Raw genomic sequence first — 10,412 nt, forward strand, 5'->3', positions numbered from 1 at the left:
CCATCACCACCATCTTCCTTCTGTTTATAAAAGCAGGAGTAACTGGATTTATGAGCCATACCATTCCAGTATGATTTTGTCTTAACTTGATTACGCCAGCAAAACCCCAATTTTCTGATAAGGTCTGTGTGCAAATAGATAATATAAAAATAAAATTCGAGGATGGGTGTGGTGGCGCACACCTTTAGTCCCAGCACTCAGGAGGCAGAGGTTAAGAGGATCACCGTGAGTTCGAGGCCGCCCTGAGACTACATAGTGAATTCCAGGTCAGCCTGGGCTAGAGTGAGACCCTACCTTGGAAAATAAATAAATAAGTGAATGAATAAAAAATCATTCATAGAAGATATGCCAAAAAGGGAAAAACAAAACAAAATACACTTCAGGTCAAACAACTGGAGATTTGTGTGGCGGTTTAGAGCATTGTAGAGGGAATCTTTCATTTTACTTCTCTTTAAAAAAATACACATTTGCTGGGCGTGGTGGCACATGCCTTTAATCCCATCACTCGGGAGCAGAGGTAGGAGAATCACCGTGAGTTTGAGGCCACCCTGAGACTACCTAGTGAATTCCAGGTCAGCCTGAGCCAGAGTGAGACTCTACCTCGAAAAAAAAAAAAAACATATTTATGAGAGAGCGGAAGGGGGGGGGTACAAAGAGAGAATGGGTGTGCCAGGGTCTCCAGACACTGCAATTGAACTCCAAATGCATGCACCACATTGTGCATCTGGTTTATGTGGGTGCTGGGGAATTGAACCTGGGTCTTTAGGCTTTGCAGGCAAATGCCTTAACCTCTAAGCCATCTCTCCAGTTCTATTTGTTTTGTTGGTTTTTCAAGGTAGGGTCTCACTCTAGCCCAGGCTGACCTGGAATTCACTATGTAGTCTCAGGGTGGCCACCACACCCACCTCTATTTGTTTTCTCACGTTATTCTTAGCATTGTTATTTATGCATAATTATGGGTTCATTGTGACGTTTCCACGCATGTACGTGGTGTATTTTGATCAAGTACACCCTGTTACCTTCTCTTGCCTTCCTCCTCGCCTGCCCACTGCTCCTCTTCCTCTTCTCACCTATACCTCCTACTTTCATGTCTTTTTTAAAATAAGATTTTTAATTTTATTTATTTATTTATTTATTTATTTATTTATTTATTTGAGACAGAGAGTCAGAGCAAGAGAAAGACAGACAGAGAGAATGGGTGCCCCGGGGCTTCCAGCCACTGCAAATGAGCTCCAGATACATGCGCCACCTTGTATATCTGGCTCATGTGGGTTCTGGGGACTTGAACTTGGGTTGTTTGGCCTTGTAGGCAAGGATGTTAACTGCTAAGCTATTCCTCTAACCCTTTCATGTCTTTTTGAAAGAAATATTTTATTTATTGTTTGTTTGTTTGAGACAGAGGGAGATAGAGGGAAAAAGAGAGAGGGGGGCTGGAGAGATGGCGTAGCAGTTAAGCGCTTGCCTGACCCCGGTTCGAGGCTCGGTTCCCCAGGTCCCACGTTAGCCAGATGCACAAGGGGGCGCACGCGTCTGGAGTTCGTTTGCAGAGGCTGGAGGCCCTGGCGCGCCCATTCTCTCTCTCTCCCTCTATCTGTCTTTCTCTCTGTGTCTGTCAATCTCAAATAAATAAATAAGTAATTTTTAAAAAAAAGAGAGAGAGGGTGGGTGCATCAGGGCCTCAGCCACTGCAAACAAACTCCAGGCATATGCGCTATCCCTATGCATCTGGCTTATGTGGGATCTGGAGAGTGGAACATAGGTCTTTAGACTTGGCAGGTATACGCCTTAACTGTTAAGCCATCTCTCCAGCCCCAGACACAAACATTTTGACATGCACATTATATCCACTTAGCAAACAATAGAAACAACTTCCCCATGAGGGCCTGTGACTACTTTTTAAATTTTAATATTTTTAAATACTTTTGAGGTGGAGAGATTGCTTAGTGGCTAAGGCACTTGTCCAAGAACTCTCTCTCATCTGTCTGAGAGAGAGTTGAAGGTTTGGTGAGATGCCTTAGTGGCTAAGGCTCTCTCCTCTCTCTCTCAGCCTCTTTCTCTCTCTCTCAAATGAATAAATTAAATTAAATATTAAATTATGAGTCAAGACCCCACTGGGAGCGACATATCTGGATATAGGCTGGGGGGAGGTCACAAACATCTGGCAACAATAAATGTTTCTGAATGTGCAACAAAGAGAAATGAATTCCAAACCAAATGCATTATAACTGGGCGTTTCTGGCAATGCGTACCCAAGTTATGTTGTGCAACTTCCCTGCAGCCGTGGTTCCCAACGTGCAACGTGCCCCGTTCACGTGGTGCACATCCTCACACCACATGGCGCCAACGAAAGCTGCCCACAACACCTGGCTCAGAGGCCAGACCACTAGATGTGATCAACTTCGGAAGTGTATTGACTGCACCTAGGTTTCTAAGCATCGAGGTGAGGCAGGTGCAAGGTTGCACATGACCAGCAGGTGGTGCAAGCGGCTGGAGTTCGACTGCAGTGGCTGAGGCCCTGGTGCACCAATTTCTCTCTCTCTCTCTCTCTCTTTCTCTCCCTCCTTCCCTCCCTCCCTCTAAAAGATAAGGAAGGAGGGAGAGAGGGAAGGAAGGCTTCTACTCTTATAAATGGTTTAATTATGGAAAACAAAGATAGTTACTATTTTTCTGGGGCTGGTGAAATGGTTTAATGGTTAAGGCATTTACCCATGAAGCCTAAGGATCCTGGTTCAATTCCCCAGGACCCAAGTAAGCCAGTTGCACAAGGGGGTGCATCCATCTGGAGTTCGTTTGCAGTGGCTGGAGGCCCTGGCGCACCTATTATCTGTTTCTGTCTATCTGCCTCTCTCTCTCAAATAAATAAATAAATATATTTTTATTTGAGAATGACAGAGAGAGAAAGAGGGAGAGAGAGAATATCAATGGACACTCCAGGGCCTCCAGCCACTGCAAACAAACTCCAAATGCATGTGCCACTTTATGCATCTGGATTATGTGAGTACTGGGGAATCGAACCTTGAACCGGGGTTCTTAGGCTTCACAAGCAAGCGCTTAACCGCTAAGCCATCGCTCCCATCCCTAAAATATCTTTTTAAGAAAAAAATTTCTGCCGGGCGTGGTGGCGCACGCCTTTAATCCCAGCACTCGGGAGGCAGAGGTAGGAGGATTGCCGAGAGTTCGAGGCCACCCTGAGACTACATAGTGAATTCCAGGTCAGCCTGAGCCAGAGTGAGACCCTACCTCGAAAAAAAAAAAAAAAAAAAAAAAAAAAAAAATTTCTATTGTCACTCTGTAGTATTTAAGTAGCAAGTGGCACATCTTTTTATTTTTAAATATTTCATTTATGGGCTGGAAAGATGGCTTAGCGGTTAAGCACTTGCCTATGAAGCCTAAGGACCCCGGTTCGAGGCTCGGTTCCCCAGGTCCCACGTTAGCCAGATGCACAAGGGGGCGCATGCGTCTGGAGTTCGTTTGCAGAGGCTGGAAGCCCTGGTGCGCCCATTCTCTCACTCTCTCTATCTGCCTCTTTCTCTCTGTCACTCTCAAATAAATAAATAAATTAAATATTTCATTTATTCACTTACTTATTACTTATTTATTTGCTAGGAGAGAGAGAGAATGGGCACATCAGAGCCTCGTGCTGCTGCAAACAAACTCCAGACGCATGTGCCACTTTGTTCATCTGGCTTTCTGTTGGATACTGGGGAATCAAACCCGGGCTGTGTGTCAGACTTTGTAAGCAAGCACTTTTAACCACTGAGCCATCTCCCCAACCCCCAAGATTTATTTATTTTTATTTTTTGGTTTTTTGAGGTAGAGTCATGCTCTAGCCCAGGCTGACCTGGAATTCACTCTGTAGCCTCGGGCTGGCCTGGAACTCACAGGGATCCTCCTACCTCAGCCTTCTGAGTGCTGGAGAATATCTCTTTTGCATATAGATTTTTTTTTTTTCTTTTTGGCTTTTCAAGGTAGGGTCTCTAGCCCAGGCTGATCTGGAACTCTCTGTAGCCCCAGGTTGGCCTCAAACTCATAGTAATCCTCCTACCTCAGCTGCCCAAGTGCTGATGTTAGAAGCTTATGCTGCCACTTTTATTTTATTTTTTTGTAAAAATGTAAGTAATTACAAATCAGCCTTTTGTGAAATCAATATGTATTAGCAAAAATATAGTTCCAAGTGGGAAAAAAAAGAGAAGAATTGATCAATTCAAAAGGGATAAACATGAAGTTTGGATGGTGCTGGAGTTATTTCGTGAAGTCACCATGCATTGAGTGTGTTTTTCTTATCAGGGTCTTAGAAAAACAGAAATTTCTGAGTGGATCATCTGTGGCTTCTCTTTCCATATAAGTATAGCTGTGGTTGTTTTTTTTTTTTTTTTTTTTTTGGTTTTACGAGGTAGAGTTTCGCTGTAGTCCAGGCTGACCTGGAACTCACTGTGTAGCCTCAGGGTGGCCTCGAACTCATGGGGATCCTCCTACCTCAGCCTCCCGAGTGCTGGGATTAAAGGCGTGCGCCACCACGCCTGGCTTTTTTTTTTTTTTTTAAGTAAGAATGTTTTTTCTTAAAAACCAATGTGTTCTTGCCAGGCATGGTGGCGCACGCCTTTAATCCCAGCACTTGGGAGGCAGAGGTAGGAGGATCGCCATGAGTTTGAGGCCACCCTGAGAGTACATAGTGAGGTCCAGGTCAGCTTGGGCTAGAGTGAGACCCTACCATGAAAAACCAAAAACGAAAAACAACAAAACAAAACAATGTGTTCTTGTTTATTTTATTTTTATTTGAAAGAGGCAGGCAGAGAGAGAGAGAGAATGGGTGCACCAGGGACTCTAACTGCTGAAGATGAACTCCAGATACACGCACTGCCTTGTGCATCTGGCTTTATGTGGGTCCTGGGAAATTGAACCTGGGTCCTTTGACTTTGTAGGCAAGTGCCTTAACCACTAAGCCATCTCTTTAGTCCCCCCTGCCCAGCTATGTTTTTCTGTCATAGGCCATGAAGTGAGATGTAAGCATATTCACTCACCAAGAGTTTTTCTTATGAAATACAATCTTGTTTCTAGCCAGAAAACTTCCTTCTAGCTGGGCGTTAGTTCCAGGTCAGCCTAGGCTGGAGTGAGACCCTGGCCTCAATCAAAACCAAAAAGAAGGGGAAAAAAAGTTAAGAAAAAAAAAAAAAAGCTTTCTTCTAGTTGTTTTAAATGAATAAGCCAACCAAGTGTAATGTGCACAGGTAAGAAATTGTGTGTGAGGGGCTGGAGAGATGGCTGAGCAGTTAAGACGCTTGCCTGGAAAGTCTAAGGACCTAGGTTCGATTCCCCAGTACCCACATAAAGTCAGATGCAGAGTGGTGCATGTGTCTGGAGTTTGTTTGTAGTGGCTAGAAGCCCTGGCACACCCATTCTCTCTCTGTTTAGCTGCTTCTTTTTTTTTTAATAAATTTTTTATTTTATGCTTTTGGGTTTTCAAGGTAGGGTCTTACTCTAGCCCAGGCTGACCTGGAATTCACTCTGCATTCTCAGAGTGGCCTCGAACTCACAGTGATCCTCCTAACTCTGCCTCCCGAGTGCTGGGATTAAAAGCATGCACCACCACGCCTGGCTTTATTTATTTATTTATTTATTTATTTATTTATTTATTTATTTATTTGAGAAGGAGGTGGATAGAGACAGAATGGGCACAGCCAGGGCCTGTATCCAGAACAAACTCCAGATGCATGTGCTACCTTGTGTATCTGGCTTATGTGGGCACTGGGGAATCGAACCCGGGTCCTTAGGCTTCACAGGCAAGCACCTTGACTGCTCAGTCATCTCTCCAGCCCCTAAATTTTTATTTATTTATTTCGGTTTTTCAAGGTAGGGTCTCTTTAGCCCAGGCTGACCTGGAATTCACTATGTAGTGTCAGGGTGGCCTCGAACACACAGCAATCCACCTACCTCTGCCTCCCAAGTGCTGGGATTAAAAGTGTGTGCCACCAAGCCTGGGCATTTATTTTATTTGCAAGGAGGGAGGGAGGGAAAGAGCAAGAGAGCGAGAGAGGGAGAGAGAGAGTATGGGTGCACCAAGAACCTCTTGCTACTGCAAATGAACTCCAGATGAATGCGCTACTTTATACATCTGGCTTTACATGGGAGCTGGGGAATCAAATCTGGTCCAGCAGTCTTTGCAAGCAAGCACCTTTAACCACTGAGCAATCTCCTCAGCTTGAATTCAACTCTTCCTTTAGAAATATTCTGTGTTTATGGGGTGGAGATATGGCTCAGTGGTTAAGGAGCTTCCCTGCAAAGCCTAACAACCCGAGGTCAATGCCCCAGTAGACATGCACAAAGTGGCGTATGCGTCTGGAGTTTGCAGCAGCTAGAGACCCTGGCACACCTATTTCCTCTGTCTGTCTGTCTTCTATCTCTCTCTCTGCTGGAGGGATGGCTTCACAGTTCAGGTGCTTGCCAGCAAACCCAAAGGATGCAGGTTTGATTCCCCAGTGCCCATGTGAAGCCAGATGCACGAGGTGGTGCATGTGTCCGGAGTTCGTTCCTAGTGGCTGGAGGCCCTGGCTTGCTGCCATTCATTCTCTCTCTCTTCCTCTCCGTCTTTCTCTTAAATAAATAAATAAAATATTTTAAACAAACATTCTGTGTTTGTTTTGACTCAAGTGGAAGAGACTCTTTCCACTCACCCTCCTGTGTGCAGGCTCAAGATTCACTTTAATTGTTTATGAGCCCCTCATCCCACGAAGCCATCTATGATTGCTTGAAAACAAAAGTTCCCCTCTTCTTACCAGAGAAGCCAGTCCTTTACCTGTAGAGGCGCATCCCAGCATGCTCTGGGAGATAACACATCCCAGCATGCTCTGGGAGGCAACAGTTCCAGTCATATCCAGGAGCAGGCTTACACACACAAGAAAAACTCAGCAGAGATTTTGCTAATTTAAAGCAGAGACAGACTCCATGTCTGCCCACCAAATGAGAGAGAATGTAATTTTAGTTTGGGGCTAAACTGACCGACATGGGTGTCCTTACCGTGTTGAATTCGTTGAGCTTTCTGCTGGGAATGGTTCCAGTGCTTTGCTTAGCTGGGTAACCAAAGCTCAGATCTTCCCTGGTCTCCACTTAATTACAGGCCGCACTTCTGAAGTGCGGTACAGTTCTGGAAGTAACGCAGAAGAAATGTTGAGACCAGGACAAGAAGGTTGTAAGAATCCATCTCATGAAACCCCGTTACCGTCTGCAGGTCCCGGGCCTCCGAGAGCCTGGGAAATCTTCCCTTGGCCAGAGGCTGAGAACACCGGTGGACAGTGGCACTGTCTTTGAAAGTCACTTTAAAGGCTGGAGGGATGGCTTAGTGGTTGGGGCATTTGCCTGCAAAGCCAGAGGACCCAGGTTCTATTCCCCAGGACTCACGTTAGCTAGGTGCACACGGGCGTGTGCACATCTGGAGTTCGTTTGCAGTGGCTTGAGGCTCTGGTACGCCCATTCTCTCACCCTTTTTCTCTGTCAAACAAATAAATAAAAACAACACATATTTTTTAAAAATCACTTTAATGGCTCTGCTTTAGATGTCACCAAAGTCACTGGAACATGAAAATGTGACAGAATGCCCAAACTTAATGGGATCGAGAGCTTCTGGGGTGGCAGAGGCCAGATAGGGGTGCTGGGAGAGCTGAACTTTGTTGTCAGCTTGACTGGATTTGAAGAAACTTAGGAAACATACCTCCAGATGTGTTTATGTAGGGCATTTTCAGAAAGGGTTAACTGAGAAGGGAAGTTCCTCTCTGAATGTGGGAGGCACCATCCTATGGTCTTGGACCCCAGACTGAATTAAAAGGGAAAAGGGGCTGGCGAGATGGCTTAATGGTAAGGCACTTGCCTGGGAAGCATAAGGACCCTGGTTTGATTCCCTAGTACCCACATAAGCTAGATGCACAAGGTGATGTTTGAGTCTGGAGTTCATCTGCAGTGGCTAGAAGCCCTGGCATGCCCATTCTTTCAAATAAAATAAAATAAAATGATAAAATAAAATAAAATAAAATAAAATAAAAAAATAAAATAAAATAAAATAAAATAAAATAATAAAATAAAATAAAATAAAAAATAAAATAAAGGAAATGGGCTGGACATGGTGACACCCAACTTTAATCCCAACACTTTGTAGGCACGTGCCTTAACCACTGAGCCATCCATCTCTCCAGTCCTGAAAGGTTTATTTTTATTTTATTTTGAAAAAAAATTATTTGAGAGAGAGAGAGAGAGAGAGAGAGGCCAATAGCTATGAGTTTGATGTCAGCCTGGGAATACAGAGAGAGTTCCAGGACAGCCTAGACTAAAGTGAGACCCTACCTAAAAAAACAAACAACAACAAAAAAAAACTGCCCAGTAAGCACTTCTCTTAATGTTCATACCTATATATTAATGTTACTCTCACTTATGGTAGAGAACCTTCTCTTTTCAAATGGCAGTGACCTTGGAATGACTCAGAAGGCACTATGGTGCTGAGAAGAAGTGACAGAGGAGTGCTCAGCACTGCAACATCTCTATCATACCTTCCATGGTTCAGGGTCCATTGCGGAAGAGGTGGCAGAAAGAATGTAAGAGCCAAAGGAAAGGTAGGACTCCTTACAACGTGCTCCCCAGACACAAAATGGCCTGAACATCCATGACCTCACAGGCTGGCCTCTAATTTTCAATCTTCTTGTATCACCTCTGTGTGCTCTGACAAGCTTGCATCACCATATCCAGTTAATGACATTTTTAAATCCATGTTTTCATCATCTTGCTAACCCAGAGGCATAATGCTTACTTTTCTAATAGTTTATTTTTTTGGTATTTATTGAGAGAGAGAGAGAGAGAGAGAGAATAGGCATGCCAGGGTCTCTAGGCACTGCAAATGAACTCCAGATGCATGCCATCTCTCCAGTCCTAATGTTTTTTGTTGTTTTCGAGGTAGGGTCTCACTCTGGTCCAGTTTGACCTGGAATGCATTCTGTATTCTCAGGGTGGCCTCGAGCTCAAGGCAATCCTCCTACCTCTGCCTACAGAGTGCTGGGATTAAAGGCATGCACCACCATGACCGACTCCCTAATGCTTTTTTGTTTTTTAAGAAAAATTTTAAATATTTTTATTTATTTTATTTTATTTATTTGCAAGCAGAGAGAGACACACAGAGAAAGACAGAGAGAGAGAGAAGGGGCAGCCAGGCATCTGGCTTTACATGGGTACTGGGAAATCCAACCTGGGTCTTTAGGCTTTGTAAACAAGTGCCTAAATTGCAGAGCCATCTCTCCAGCCACTGAGAGGCATAATGTTTATAAACAACATGCTTCTGTTGTGATTTTGTTTTTGAGTGTGTGTGGGGAGGAGTGTCAAACCCCCTGGGGCAAGCACTCTACCCCTGAGCTACATTCCCAGCCCTGGGCTTTTACGGACAGGATCCTGTTACATTGTTCAGGCTGGCCTGAAACTGACTATCCTGCTTCCACCCCCCAAGTGCTGGAGTCAGAGATCCACACCCCCATACCTAGCTTATTTCTGATTCAAGGGATTTTACTCAAGCTTGTATTCTTGCTGTTAGCACCAAAAACCTTTTCCCTATTTTTGGATTTGTTTAAAACAAAAGCAAACAACAAGCTGGTGTCACATGCCTTTCATCTGAGCTCTCGGGAGGCAGAGGTAGGAGGATCACCATGAGTTTGAGGCTACCCTGAGACTACAGAGTGAATTCCAGGTCAGCCTGGGCAAGAGCATGACCCTACCTCAAAAAACTACAACAAAAAACAAACAAAAAATACCCAGGGCTGGTAAACCGGGTGGATCAGTGCTCACCTTTAATCCCAGCATTCAGGAGGCAGAGGTAGGAGGATCGCTGTGAGTTCAAGACCACCCTGAGACTACATAGTTAATTCCAGGTCAGCCTGGACCAGAGTGAGGCTCTACCTCAGAAAAAAAAAAAAAGACAAAAGGGCTGGAGAGTGATTAAGGCACTTGTCTGCAAAGCCTAAGGACCCAGGACCCAGGTTCCATTTCCCCAGTGCCCACATAAAGCCAGATGTACAAGGTGGTGCATGCTTCTGGAGTTCATTTGCAGTGGCTGAATGCCCTGGTGCACCCATTCTCTCTCTTTCTCTCTCTATTTATGTGTATATGTGTGTGTGTGTGTGTGCATCTCAAATAAATAAATAAAATATTTATTAAAAAAATATATTTTAAGCTGGGTGTGGTGACGCATGCCTTTTATCCCAGCATTCGGGAGGCAGGGGTAGGAGAATCACCATGAGTTCAAGGCCACCCTGAGACTACATAGTGAATTCCAGGTCAGCCTGTGCTAGAGTGAGCCCTATCTTGAAAAACAAACAAACAAACAAAATATATATATACATATACACACTGCCTCAAACAAAACAAACAACACAGTAAGAAAAGAA

Source organism: Jaculus jaculus, chromosome 8, assembly GCF_020740685.1.
Source record: "Jaculus jaculus isolate mJacJac1 chromosome 8, mJacJac1.mat.Y.cur, whole genome shotgun sequence".
Classification (NCBI taxonomy): domain Eukaryota; kingdom Metazoa; phylum Chordata; class Mammalia; order Rodentia; family Dipodidae; genus Jaculus; species Jaculus jaculus.